The sequence below is a fragment of the Mchenga conophoros genome, linkage group LG19, assembly GCF_057382185.1.
Source record: "Mchenga conophoros isolate Kocher_MC1m ecotype Shallow Benthic linkage group LG19, M_conophoros_male_GT1.1, whole genome shotgun sequence".
Classification (NCBI taxonomy): domain Eukaryota; kingdom Metazoa; phylum Chordata; class Actinopteri; order Cichliformes; family Cichlidae; genus Mchenga; species Mchenga conophoros.
Window position 1 is genome coordinate 6,035,794 of NC_140544.1, and position 15,448 is coordinate 6,051,241.

Below are 15,448 nucleotides of genomic sequence, written 5' to 3' on the forward strand. Positions count from 1 at the left end.
AGCTTCGTTTCTTTCTTCCACCGCATTCGTGTCCTCTCTCTTTGTCCCTGATTGGCTAACAGATTCACATACCCGTTTATCTTCAGTAAGCTCATGTTAGCAAGGTGTTACCTAAACATACCCAGTATAGTAACATTTTCCCACAAGTACAAGCTAGTGGTGAAGGGATTCGGTGTTGTTGTTGTTGTTGACATTTTACAGTTTAAGCCAATGTGCTGGAGAGCATGTAAAAGCACACTGCTAGCATGACTAATAATAAAGGACCTCCTTTGTGCTCCACTAAATAATCAGGACTTTTACAGTCAATTTAAGCAGAACAGGAACAAGGGAAATCGAGCTATCACAGCAGCCTTCTGGGGATGAAATAATGGCTGATATAATCATTAATAAAAATTGTAATGACAATAGCTCCTGCTGATACCAGTTCCTGCTCATTGTTGCCATTTGGACAGATGGGACAGCAGAACATTGCTGTATGTCGGATGGCTCTTTGCAACCACTCTTACAGGAAAAAAAAGCACATTTTATTTGTACTTGACGCTGATGCAGCATTTAACTCTTGACACAACACAGGTAGAGCATTGTATTATCTTAGTGCAGCTGGTCTCTGTTGGCTTCAGGGCGACTAGCTCACATTTCTAGGCAACTGCGATAAAAAAAAGGAAAAGAAAAAAAAAATGGTGTGAATGAGAAATGAGCCCAAACTGTGAGTGACAGGCAGAGCGACTGTCTGTCTCTGTGAGTGCAATCTCTTCCTAGACAGTCGCGGAGATAATCAGCAATGAACGCACCACTGGCAGTAATTCCTAAGCAGCCGTCCCACCACCCCACTGGCTGGAATTAGCATTGTTCCCGAGGCTCCCCACCCCCATTTTCTGCCCACCCGGCCCGGCGCTGAGCTCTCCCTAGAGGCTTACAGTAAAGTGCTCAAATCTCACTGATAAGACGCAGAGCGCGAGTGAGCTTTTAATTAATCTGCTTTAACCGGGGGGAAAGGGGAGGAGGGGTAAAAGTGAATGTGGCATCTTCACCCCCCAACATCATCATTCCCCCCACCTCCTCCTTTCTCAAAGCTCATTATAAAATCCCAGCCAGGCCGGCGAAATGCTCCCCGCTGAGAGAACTATTTAGGGCCCCGTATATGTGCTAGACAAGACTGGCTCCCATGAGCCCTGACCTGGACACTGTGGAAAGAGGGAGGGACGGTGGAACCATGAGAGGAAGTGATGTCGTTAGGCAACAGGCAGTGGAAGGGGGCAAAAGGGTGAGAAGAAGAAGAAGGGATAGAGGGCAAAACAGCACGGGAGCGAATGAGGAAAAAGATTGGGTGAGGGCATGGGGAGGCATGGAGGGGGAACGCGGGGGAAGCCTGAAGAGAAGGAAGGTGCTTGGATTAAGAGAACAAAGGAAAACAATATTAAAGAATAAGATCAGCTAATAGCAGAAAGAGAAAAGCAGAAAGGAAGAAAAGAGCGCACAGAAATATCAGAATGGGAAGAAGAAGAAAAACAGACTCAGGAGTGTTGACTGATTATTCCAAGGTTGTTCCTCACAGAACTAAGGCAGTAGTTCCTCCAGATAAACAGTCTTAATTAGCTAACCTTTGTTGTGTTGTGCTGCTAAGTGAAGCCAAACACAAATTAGCTGAATCAGCTGCAACAGTTCTACATAATGGAGTTTAATTCTACGTAGCAGCCAGTCGTGGTGCATTCGTAGCTAGTGTGCCAGCTGTTTGAAGACGAGTGTGTCGTTCTTTTCAGCAGGTTTCTCAGTCGCTCATAATCACATTTGGAAGATATGCCGTGCATACTGATAGGAAAAAGAAAAAGGAGTGAAAGGTGTGAACATTTTACCTTTGGTAATAAATTTGTAAACTAAGACAATGACAAATGTTTCCCTGATTTAAAGCCATTGTGAGTGAGTGAATGAATAAGCCAGGGTGTTAACGGGGTAACACCCTGGGGATGTTTGTCAGTGTTTTGACACTTTACATAACACATGGAATACCTTTTCATGAGCTTGATATTTTTGTAAATAGGAAAAAAAATCTAATTTTAAATCGGTGCTCTGGCTGACATCAAACCACTTCCTGTAATTGCAACAGTTAGAGCGACTGATAGCGAGTGGGGTCAAAGGTTAGAGTCACAGGGCTATGAGAACACCAATGCTCCTCGAATGAACAGATAAAGACAATTTAACTGAGGTCAATGAAGGTTAAAAGAGTCGAGTAAGTGCTGTGGAAACAGCAGTTTTAACCTCTCCAGTGCTGATACCGCTCTCAGCTCTTCCACCACTTTGACTGAGACTAAAATATCTTGTCAGTGGTTGATAGACCACCATGAAATTTATAAAGAAAACCATGTTACCCCAAGAGGCTGTCAACTTGAAACATCTCCACAGCGTTAAGACTGATTGTCACAACATGTGCTGTCAAAAAACCCCAAAGACAACACAAAGACCAAAAGCAAGATTCCCCATCAGCTGTACTTAGACTTAGTGTTTGATAATCGCCAAATGATAGAACATCCAAATATTAAACTATGATCCCAGGAAAAAAAACAGATGTGACACTGCATCTCTGATGTAGTTTTGCATACAACTCATTTAAAATTAACACTCCAAAAACCAGAGGCTTTGATTTTGGAGCTGTAAAAATAAGTCAGTATGATAATAACTTGTGTGTTATGTAGAGTAAATATTATGTTATCAGAAATAAAAGTATGTATATTGTTCTTAATGTTTATATCAATGAAGAATCTGGATAAATATTAACTGATACGTTATGGAGAAGGAGTGGACTAAAAGTAAGTGGGCAGTTCTTTCCACTCATTTTAGACACGTAGGCTGTCTCAGGACAGGGTTAGTGAAATTGGAGTGTAGTTTTCTTTATTTTTTATAGCAGTTTTATCATTTTTCCCTAAATGACTTTGCATGCTACCTGCATAAGCAAAATAAATTTGTCCAGGTCACTTTTTTGAGTTATGACATTATTTATTTCAGCATTATGGCCTCACTTATTTCTTAAAATAGCTTATTTTAATGATCATGTATTTGTCTTTTTTAGGATATAATAAAACACATTTTGGAAATGATACCTCTGCCTGTATGTCTTTGGGTACATTTAAAAAGTAGTACTGTGCAATACTACAAGTTCTACTATTGATTTGTGCGACTGATAACAATACTTGCTAATGTAGGGGAGAGCAGTGTGTCATGACTTTGCAAATTCTGAACACATTTTAATAAAATACATTTATAATATAGTTTATAATCAGTGTTGGGCAAGTTACTTTGAAAAAGTAATTAGTTATAGTTACTAGTTACTTCTTCAAAAAAGTAACTGAGTTAATATTCTAAAAGTAATTAATTACTCAAAAAGTAACCATTGTGTTACTTTAAAAAAAGTTTAACCCTCTGGGGTCCAGGGTATAATTGGCCATTTTAACTACTTTTGATGTTTCCTCTACATTTCACCTTTAAAAACTATTTACTTTGCCTTGTTTGGTATCATCCTTTTCAGCACAACCTCACGTGTCTGAATTTACAGTTATGTTTTCATTTTGACATACTGTATTAACACAATTTATCTAAAATCAGACAAAAAACATAAAATCAGAGTAGAAAAAGTTATATTTTTCACTGTAACAACCACTAAACATGTTTAATGAATCATATTTCATAACTTTAAATGCAAATATAAATTGTCAATTTTAAAGTCCTATGCACAAGTTTTGCAAACAACAAAGTTATTTGCATCCATTTACCTTTTACCTTGATTTTTTTAAATAACCATTTCAAACTATTTACAGAACAATCTGTTCTGCATTCAATAAGATGCCACACAAATTATTTGTGCCACTCCAAATATTTCTGTCCACTATAAAGGAGAACATCACAGCCTGATACCTGCAGGTCTGACAGCAGCAGGTGCATCACTCCTGTTTCTACCTGGAGACAGCAGTCGCCTCATTGTTCTGACACACAACATAAAACTATCCAAACTACACACTAACTACACAAGACAACATGAACTACACACTCCAAACACGCTAAACGTCACAAATCTCTCACATCTCAAAACTCTCTTTTTCTGCTGTCTCTCTCTTGCCTTCACTCCTAAAACTTCTGTTTTTGTTTGGGGTTTTTTTTGCTCATAAGCAGAGAGTGCTCGCTGCGCTGTCCTTAGACAGTAAACGTGACGAAACTATTGAGGAAAAAACGGCGCGTATATATTGTTTATCATGACTCTGGTTTTACGTGGCCTATCAACACAATTTAAAAACTGGTAAATATCACCTTGATGCTTTATCTTTAAGTGGTCATGTGATTGGCTTAACACGACTACTTTATTCTCCCTCAGTCAAACAGCAGCACTCATGTGATTGTTTTGCTCCCTTAGCTCCAGGTGTTGTGCTAGACAGTGATCGTGATTGCCGTCCACGGGAGCGCGCAGCTGCTTAAAGCTGTAGCGTCCAGATTACTTACAGCTACTTCCGTGCAACTGATATAAGATGAGGCTGAACACAGCTTCAACTGTCTGTTTATTGAAAAATAAATGGTTCGATTACTGGCTCCTCCAGTCTGCATGCCAAATATCCTTGGGCAAGATACTAACCCCAAATTGCCCTCCGATGCGTTCATCGGAGTGTGAATGTGTGTGAATGTTTATTAGTTGCACTTGTGTTTAGAAGTGCTTGTATGAGTGTGTGTGAATGGGTGAATGAGGCATGTTGTATAGAGCGCTTTGAGTACTCCGGGAGAGTAGAAAAGCGCTATATAAGAATCATTTACCATTAGTTGTAACGATAGGAATAGTAATTAGTTAGATTACTCGTTACTGAAAAAAGTAACGCCGTTATTCCCATCACTGTTCATCAGCTTTTCATTTATTTTGAAACTTTTTTTTTTTTAGACCTGGAACATAAACGTGTCTGTCTCTGAAGCACTGAGGGGCAACTTCTGTTGCTTAAATGTGAAATAAAGCTATAAATAAAATAGACGTGACAGTCAACACAAATGGTTCAGATTTTTCAGAATGCGTGTGTCACATATCCTTTTTATTTTAAGAAAACTAACTTTTAACACAATTCAGGGTTAAAAGTTACAACCACAGCATTGGTATCAATAGTATCAATATTCAGATTGATCCACCGATCTCTATCAAAAAGTAATCTATGTGGAGTGATGTGCTGGAGTGCATGTCAATGACCATGACATACACTTCATCTGACACTTTAAGCACTTGCTATTGTAACTATGCAGATAACTTCTATAACTTCTGTTGCATGTCATAATTTTTGGATTAGTAAGTTTGACGTAGTGACTGATTTTTTGTTGTTGTTGTCACAAACACTGATTATTCATGAACAGCTTTTAGTGAAAGTTTTGTCATGTATGTCGGGAGAAAATCGGACAAACTGGTCCTTTAAAAACCTTCAAATTTGCAACCGCACATGAGCTAAATAAAACTGTGCGGTTGAATTGAATCTGATTCTTCCTCTTGTACACTATTACAAATGTTTTCATTTCAAATTCATACAGAGAGTCTCAGGAGTGCCTTACACTGAGTCAGATTTCCTAATGAAACCCGTTGCTGCGAGTGGAGTTAAACAGTCTGATGGCGTGTGGGACAAAGGAGTTTTTAAGTCTGTTAGTTCTTGTCTTGGGGAGAAGCAACCTGTCACTGAACAGACTCTTCTGATTGTTTATGGTGTGTATAAAGTCAAAATACACACTCGCTCCATTACCACATTCGCTTCCCCCATGATTTCATTTCCTACAGCGGAGCCATTTTCATTTTGCAATAACTCTGCTCGTCATTAGAGCTTCTAATCATTCTGCAGTATGTCGTCTCTCTTCTCGTTTCCATTGTGCGCCGGCGTTCGCGGGACATTTGTTGTTGTTTTGCTCGTTAGCATCGAGGAGGGATGTTTCTACGAGCCTCTGCTTTTTAAATCGAGATGATTGCACCCGTTTGTTTTTTTGCGTTCGGATCAACTTCCATTTCTCCGCAAATGAACTGAGGCAAAACCAATATAAGGGAATAATTTCACTATTCGTACAATAATCCAATCAATAAGATAACAAAGAGGAAGGATGGAGGCGAGGAGGGGAGATAATCTGCAAACTGGGGGTTGAATAAAATTAGTTCTGCGATGAGCGCGGATGTAAATAAAAGATGATAATAATCTGAGCTTCCAACTCGATTTTCCAGCTGGGGACTAGATCCTTGGAGACGCGTGCGCACACACACGCACGCACGCACACACACACACACACACACACACACACACACACTCCTTCAGCTCTTCGGCACAATTAAATCAGGCATAATCACCCACACATATACACACACAAGAAACTGCAGTGCCCACTCATACTTTCCCAGACACACAAATACAGACGCACAATACAGCCTCACACACACTCCCCCACAAAGAGTGTGTGCCTGTGATTCGTGTCCATTCAGGCTGCAGTGCATTGTGGGCCGGTGTGCAGCTTGGCAAGAGGAGACACAGACTCAGCCAAAAGAACTGATTGTGTTTTCTTCTCTGGCCAGTCCATCCAGCACTAACCCCATTACACACACACACACACACACACACACACACACACACACACACAGTACCTGGTACTGCAGATTCAAAAGGGTGAAGGGTTATATAGATGGCTGTTTATATGCAAAGACACGAAGGAAGAAGCACAATACAATCCTGAAAATCTGCATACCGTCAAACACACAATCAGCCACTGTAACACACAACTGCAGAATCTGTACTTCTGTACAAACAGCAGTGTGAAGTAACTCAGATATTTTCCATCAAATGTGACAAAATTGTATTTTTCCTGGAGGGCATACGAACACCAGGACCGGGTAACTGGTCTGATCTACCCTAAACTTAGGTTTAATACAGCACGTGTTTCTCTGTCTGCAAACACACTTAAGGGTCATTTACTTTGCTACAAGTTATGGATGTAACATGGTTAAACCGGACAATATGATCCACAGGAAGATACCACAGAACTACATGTTCAGAGGTCCAGTCGATACTTTCTAACTCTTCTAACGCTACTAACTCTTTCACCCATAAAACAGACATTTGACAACCTCTGCTGTGCCACTGATAATGAGTTTTGACACCTCAATATATCAACAAAGATTTGGTTTGACAAATAGAATAATTTTATGCGGGTTTTTCCAAGGGTAGCTGCTTAGGCAAAGACCACCCTCGCTAACATACCCTCGCTAACATCTGATGCACACCCAGTCACTGTCCCAATAGCAGGCCTGAAACATGAAAGAAACCGCTCAGTTCAGAAAAGCGTTTTAAGGGTCATTCTAGGCTTCAATCAGACATTCAGCTGAACTCTCTTCAGGCACAATAACGAGGAGTGCTGTAAAAGATGATCTCGCCCACAATGAGATCTGATCTCATCTTCAAGGAATCGGTCCAGGATTACAGAGGACAGTGAGGTAACCTTAGCTCTGTCCAAATATCAAACAGATCTGTAGCTCGTGAACATTACAGGCTCTAATTGAATAACGAACCATCTTGTGTGCTATCCTTCGTTCCTGCTGGTGGTTCCTTCAATCGCTCGCCTCAAAGTTGGGATTAGTTTAACTTGGGCTGAATAACAGTTGATACTGCAGGTGATAAGATACCATGTTCTGATCCTTAAATCTACAGACAAACTGTAGGAAATTCTCCAAGTTTTCAAGAACACGCTTCCAAACGACCTCAAAATTCTCAGCCAACCACTGCTGATGAAAGGCAAAGTGGGCTCATTCCACAGTAATGAGATTTTTCTTAATAACTTCATGAAGTTAATCATATGTAGGACCTAGTAATGACATTACTTTCTTCATTTCACTTTTACAATCTGACACGCTGCTGCAGCTATGTTAGATGAAACAAAGTAAAAATGTGATTGCATTTGTAAAAACATCATCAGTAACTTGGTCTATGAAACTGAAAATACTGACTTTTCAGTCTTGGTATGGTTCAAACTCCCCAAAAACACTGGACCTTTCCCATTTTATTTCCCAACATTGCTCATCTTTAACAAATGGTTGCACATCATGTCATAATTAACTTGGGAAATTAAGTTGTGCGACTGCTTTCACAACTTTGAGCCTTCTGCAAGTGAGACCTTTGATACAAGTTCACTTTGGCTGGCTAAAGTAAAGACAAGACTATAAATGATGCAACAAAAAAAACAAACAGGCACATGAGGTCCGTACTGAAGTCTGTCATGTCAAATAACAAGCAAGGTTCAGAAGGAGCTCAACGCTTAACAGCAAGAAACAGATGAAGAACATCGTCACAGACTTTTTCGTTTGTATTGTGCATTGCAACAATGCTGCGTGGATGTTCCTGGTGAAATTAGCGCCTTCATTTTTGGGGGATTTCCATCAGTTTCTTAATGCACTTGTGAAAGCTGGTACACACACACACACAGAAACATGCACACACAGGGCCGCATTTAATAACCCACTAACCCATCCGTGGCCATTTGATGAGAGCTGTGACATTTCTCCAGATGGATGGGATTTCTGGGTCAGTTAGCACCCAGCTGCTTACTGTGGCGCTGGGCTCTTCCTTTGCAGATATTCTGGGGGAGCATGACCAGTCTTGTGAACAGAGATTAGAGATTCAGCGAGACGGGTGGCTGTTAACGGCTGTGGGCTAAACGCACACACACATATTAATGAGAGTTGTGTGACAAGAAAGCCATGCAGCCCAGCTTTTGGTGGAGGAACAAGGAAGGAGTGCGAGTAATTTTGAGTTGGCCTTTTAATGAGAATGTATTTTGATTTTCAGGCTCATGATAAATAAGTTTAAGTTTGATATTTTAGTTTGGTTTTCTTTTAAAATTATTTGCACCACAAATGTTTAATTCACACATAAAAATTAATTAAATTTTTTTATGTCGATTTTAAATTTCAACAGAAATGTAGAAAAACGTGGAAAAGTTGTATGTAGTTTTTTAATTTCTTTATTTAACCAGATAAAGGATTAAGAAAACCTCCTATATTATACCAACCTGACCACATAAACAATAGAGGTTAGACCTCAGCCAGAAACAGAAACATCTGCTCTTTTTATTGAAGTGCTCTTGAGCAATAGTTCTCCAGGCTCTTACACTCATTTTCAGTCAGTACTTAAACCTGACCATTTTCGTTTGTAAGGCCACTTAGCACTGACCTATGAATGATTCGAGCATAAATCAGAAGAAGATGGGCCTCCAGTGCTGAGAAGTGAAATTTGGGTATTTTATTAGCACAAATCACATCATCACAGTAAATGGACCCAGCTTGCTAACAAATTTTGACAGCTTCATCAAGTTGTTTCTTAGCAAAACAAACAGCAGACAATGAACTTCACCAATCATACAAACAAGCTGCATACGAATGCAGGTCATCGATTAGACTTCAGACTAAAACTATGAGTTAGAATATTAAAATATTACTACTTTTGTTAACAAAATGAACTTGGAGTGTACCGTGAGGTGTCACGGTGTTATGAAGCAGGGACACTGAGTGCGTGCTTCTTCAAAGGCTGCTAGTTTGACCAGAGGGAGGATCACAGTCTTCCACGCCACTAATCACACAAATGGGGAGGATCACAAGCTATTAACCCCCATCTACACAAACAGATCAGTCATAAGTCTGAAAGATCAAAGAGTTAACAGCAGCAACACACTCAAAGCCAGACCTTGTGGCGACAAAGTCACGCTCGTTTTCTAAAATAAACTCTAGATGATTTTTATCCCGTGCACACTTTGGTACTTAAATTACATGATTTGACATGATGCTTAAATTACATTTCTCGCCTCACAGTCATTTCTCACGTGACTGCCGACTCTCCTGTGTGACGGTGCAGCTCGAGCAGTGAAAATGCCCTTTCACCTCCAACAGAAGAGTTCTCACTCAGATCTAAAAGATTACAGTGCAAATAAAATAAAGTCAAATCTCCAAGCCAGAAAAGCCTCTGCATAGAAAACAGATTATACCCAACTCTGCTGCACAACGTGTCATTACGTCAGCTCGGAAGTCAACTACGGTCTGTTAGAAGAAAGAAAGTATAGTGAAAGAAAACAAACAAGTGAAAGGTAGCCGAACTAATTGCAGGCTTTGATGCATCCAACTTCACAGGACGTAATTAGGGGAAAGTTGTCTAAACACTTTTCTGTTCTCTTTGAACTACAGCACAGCGCAGCTCTTTATACCACAGAAATAATGCCATGAATGTCTTTGAAAGTAAACTAAACAAACAGAGGAACCTTGATGGGATGAAACTAACTAAACTTCATTCACAGGATAAAACAGTTGTTTTGTATCACTAATTGCCCAGTACGATTACAGCATACAGTATTATTGTCACTGCTACATTTCTGTGATGCTACCAGAAATTATTTCCACTACTAATTAATTACCATTGAGCTCAAAGGTCCTATTAATAAACGGTTAACGAATGTGTATTTATGACGACGATTTGTGAGACTGGTAAACTTATGATACGTACGATGGTCTTTACTTTCTACACGGTGCGTTTCAAGGTCCTGCACCCATCCGTCGGTAAACTGTACCTGGGCTTGTTGCAGTGACCGGAAGTTACTAAACTTCATGAGTGTATGCACTCACTCCAAGAACCGTATGATTATAAATATGCATATAAATATGCTACGATGAGATGGCTGACTTCATCTAACTAGCAAATGTTGTCCAGGCTACGTTGGTGATGCAGTTTTTTTTTTAAATGATATTTTAAAAAAATATCATTTATTTATGTATGATATTTTTGTCATGCGATTTTAAAGCCGGTCCTACAACCGCATCCAAGAATAACATGCAGCTTATCTCAGAACTGTCGGTGAAAATTATTCTTGGAGCTAGGTTTAATTGAGCTGCATTTTAAAGAGGTGCAATTTCACAATTTGTGTATATTTTCTAAGTTCACTATTTTGTCATGTGTTGGGAAAAACACAGATTTTAAAATTACATGGTCTAATATTTACATTTAGCATAACTGCAACATTCTTTTTTCGTTTTTTTTAAAGACTCGAAAGGACTTGAAATTCAAAGTTTCAGACTTGTGACTTGACTCGGACTTTTACACCAGTGACTTGAGACTCGACTGACTTGCCTGACATTACTTGAGACTTGACTTGAGACTTGAGGATAAAGACTTGAGACTTACTTGAGACTTGCAAAACAATGACTTGGTCCCACCTCTGTATCCCCGGGGAAAAAATGTCTTGCTGGTCCCATCAATTATACCTGTCAGTTTCATCAATTCCCCGCACGCCCAGAAAGTACATGATCTGAAACGATTAAGTCTATCAATAGGTCAGCTGATCGATAAAAAAAACTGTAAAGGTACAAGCTTCTCAAATGGGATTATGACAGTTTCCAAGGTTTCAGCGACATCATCGGGATTCTGATTTACAGTTTCACTACTGTTTACGTTTACTGCCGCCAATTTGGGGTTGTTAGCATGCTACTACTTTCAGAGTAGAAAATCTGAGTTGAGGGGGCACTTAATCTTGAACACACAATTAACACCAACCATGTAGGACAATCTTACCTTTTTTCTTCTACTAATACTAAGTCAGGAAGCAGTGGTCTTAATGTAAGCTGTTCTGGGCTCTACCTCAGGTTCTCCTGGGGTATTTGATGAAACGCCCAAAAAACTAAAAATAGCTCTGTGATTCTAATCTGTGCTCGTCATCCAGTCTTTAATCTACCCACCCATGCAGAGTAAATGAACTTCAATCACTTGTATCTGCAGACTCATTCTTTCAGTCACTACCCAGAGCTCGACGTGGTCAGACTGTATACTGCATTGTCTTTCAGGTCATTCACAGACTGGTCCTAGTGTCGAACCTCTGAGTGCAAATTATAAATCTCACAGCAAGACAACAACCAAACAGATCAAATCTTCAACTCAGTTCAGACTCCTTAATCTCGAGCATCACACGTGTCCAACAAGAAGGTGAGGGGATCATCAATTATCACTTCCCCCAATCTAACTGGTTCTCGGTGGTGGGCTGGCATAGCAACAGTGGTAACAGTAGCGTGGCTCTTCCCACAAGCATCTGTTAAGTGAAGCTGCTAAAAAGAAAGAGTGGTAAACATCTTTTCGGGAGGCATGGAAACAAAGTGACCCTTTGGGAAAGTCAAACGAGCTGCTGTTTTCAGAGCAGCCGCATCCACATAACCAGTGCTGCGGTCATTTTGATGAGATACTTTTTTTAGTTTTTGTCTTTTGACAGCGATGTGTCCATGTTCGTTAACTAATAAGCAAAATTTAGGGCTGGTCTGAAATCACCTCCTCCTCCCAATATCATAGACAATAAATATGTTACCCATTCATAAATATTTAATTTCATTAATGAAGTTCAAATAAAGTGCTCCAGTCCCTTTCTCCACCAGTGTGTCTGTGTTTAACCTTTTCTCAGAATTTTGGAGAAATAATTGAAAGAAAACAGCAAAGTTGTCCACGGAATCGACTGCTGCATCCTGCACAGACGGGGGATTTACTGACATTTCGTTCGGAAAAACTTTTCTGAATTAGTATGCAGAAATGCCTCAACTTTATCTGAAGGAAGTGAGCATTTAAAAGTTATAATCCCTCCCTGTGGAACCAGCTTCCCACCGTCAGCAGGAAATCATATCATCTCAGTATTCAAGGACATGCTCGAGACTTTGCTTCCCTTTCTATTTCAGACCTTCGTTTTCTCTACTTTACACGCCTGCGGTCTTTTATTCGTGGATTTTCAGTTTGGGTTCCACCTGGTGCTCTCAGACACGATCGCAGGTGTGTTTACCTCTTTTTGTTTGGTCCTTCCACTAAAGTTCAGCACTTCAGTCCTGTTTCTTAGGAATAACCTTTTGTTAACATGGCGAAGGTGTAAATGATTTCCTCCAATAGCAGTTGACCTTCTCTTATTTGCTATCGCTCAGGTTACCTCTTTACCTCGATCGCAGGGCACCTGAGACTTTTCACAGCAGTGAATGTAAAGAAAAAAAATGTTTGATTGCAACTGAAGTTCGTGTCAAGTTGCTGAACTACATTACAGATAAAATGTTGTACTTTATACTAAACAGGCAGCTTTAGATATAGGTTACTTTACCGCAAGAATATTAACATATAAAGTAGCAAAAAAAGGACTTAAGTAGAAGTCAAGACAAAATTATTAGTAACATGGGTTTGAAGCCACGTTCAAGCAAAGTTCCATCATTTTAAATGTGAGACTTTGGTGTTTGCTTTCGGCTTATGTGAATAATTAGTTTGTAAAATTTTAAATAATTAAAGATTGACTGTCAGAGGGGGTGAAAAAGAGAAGAAGAGATCTTGGTAGATGCAATTTTTCAGCAGATGAGAACGTTTCAGGATTTTGTAAATATTTCCGCTAAATTTCACGTCAATTACGTACGTCAATATCTAACATCATCTAACTTCATGATTTAATTTTCAACTTTATTGGGTTACATTATGTGGCACTTCAGGCAGTGTGCAAATCTGTGTGCAGCACAAGATATTTTAAATTCTACCGGCGACAGAGTTTTGATTGGACGAATCAATGCTGCGATTGTGTGATGTTCAATTGCAGTTTGTTAACCCGAATGTGTGAAGTACTTGGAAACCATGCTGCTACTTCAGGGTCACAGCTAATGATAACCTTCACTACTTTTCTCTATTAGCTTATTGATTACCTTACTAAGCTGTAAGATCCCAATGGCAGCGAGGATGACACTGTTTAAATGTCTAATTTTTTAAAAAATAGAATAGAACAGAATAGCCATTTATTGTCATTGTACATGCACAATGACAATAAAGTCAATACTGTATCACGGTTTTTGTTTTTTAGGTTTGGCAGTTTAATTCTCTGGAAAATGTTCTTTATGCCAGAATGAGTAAATGTGGGGAAAATAGCTAAATGATGAATAAATGTAATAAAAGAGAAAGTTGCTGTTTTACTTTCCTCACACATCAAAAACAGAAAAAATACTTTGGTGATGACAGCGTGTAAATTTTAAATCACATGTGTTCCCAGAGGAGCTATTTACATTTTGGAGGTATGAGGTTTCTGTGTGACAGCGGCTATTAATCTGAGCTCACTGCACTCGCTTGTGGGGGTCAGAGGTCAAACGGCCATCAATAAGAGTTGGTGGCTGCGTGTGGCGATAGACTTTTCGGCAGCTCTCCTTTGCCATGGCGACCCTTTACAGCAGCAGGGAGTGGCTCCTGACACCTAGTCAGGCTTTACCGTGACAGACAGCGTGCACTTATAAATCACTCTGCCCCCCCGAGGATCACAGCGAGGCCATACGCAACGCTCTCATGGACAACCATCCGTATCCCAAAAACACAATACACAGCATATAACTGCAGCCACTGACACCTACTGTCCAAAGATCAATCGAAGACTCCATTAAAACACTCTGCAGTAGTGTAGGAATATCTGCTATAATTTGAATTATAACGCTCACAGTTTTCAGCTAATTTCCTGAGAGCAGCTCTTAAAATTCCCTTAAAATTAGTTCACATTAAGCTGAAAATTACAAAGACATTTAACGGACAAAGTCGCCATAGTTTGGCACTTATAACATTTTGATTATGAAGCACCTGTCACTGCTGAAACTAGATTCATAAAGTACTGAAACTCACTGCTTGCTAATCTGTAAATATCTGCGTAATAATGCTTGATCACAAGTTTTGGTTGAATTGCACTTGAAATGCTGAGTTTTATTTTATTGGCTCAACTGACATGATGATTAACATATGAATGTAACAAAAATTTCAGTTACTTGGATACATTTGTATCCATTTTCTACATAATTAGAAAATATTTGTATCTACAAAAAAATATATGAAATCAAACAAGCCTAAGAAGTATGCAGTGAAGCATCCTGGTCTTTTCTTTTAAACCATTACAGTTTACATTTTTTGCAGAAATGTGTTCCACCAGAAATTCCCAGATCAACCGGCCAGAGTCTGCAACTGGCTGATTTCCAGAGTTGTCGGTCCGGACGGGTGACCAGAGAGTCAGAATTACATGTGTGATCACAATCACAAGAACAAAGAAGACAAAACAAGATGAATTAACCTTCCACTGTGCTCACATACAACACCAACAGTCGTGTGAAAAGGTTTCCACCGATCTCTGAAAAACTAAGTAGATGATTGAACAGTGTGTACAATCCCCTTTACCTGCAGTAACTTCAATAACTGTTTTCTTTAGAACTTTATTAGTCTGCCACACTGCTTCATCTTATAGAGGTTTCTGGATATCTGTTTATGCACAGTTCTCTTAAGGCCATTTCATTCAGGTTGAGGTCTGGACACTTCAACACCTTGATTCTTTCTTTTCAGCCAGTCTGTTGTACATTTGTTGATGTGCTTGGGATCTTTGTCCTGTTGCATGAAGCAATCTAAGCCAA

The 15,448-nt window shown here is 39.6% G+C and overlaps 1 protein-coding gene across 2 annotated transcripts in view; it reads right to left on the reverse strand.

The window, feature by feature from the left end:
- The window catches only part of brf1a (BRF1 general transcription factor IIIB subunit a), a 125,476-nt gene that overhangs the window by 16,979 nt on the left and 93,049 nt on the right, over positions 1–15,448 (reverse strand). The gene's annotated exons all lie outside the window — the stretch shown is intronic.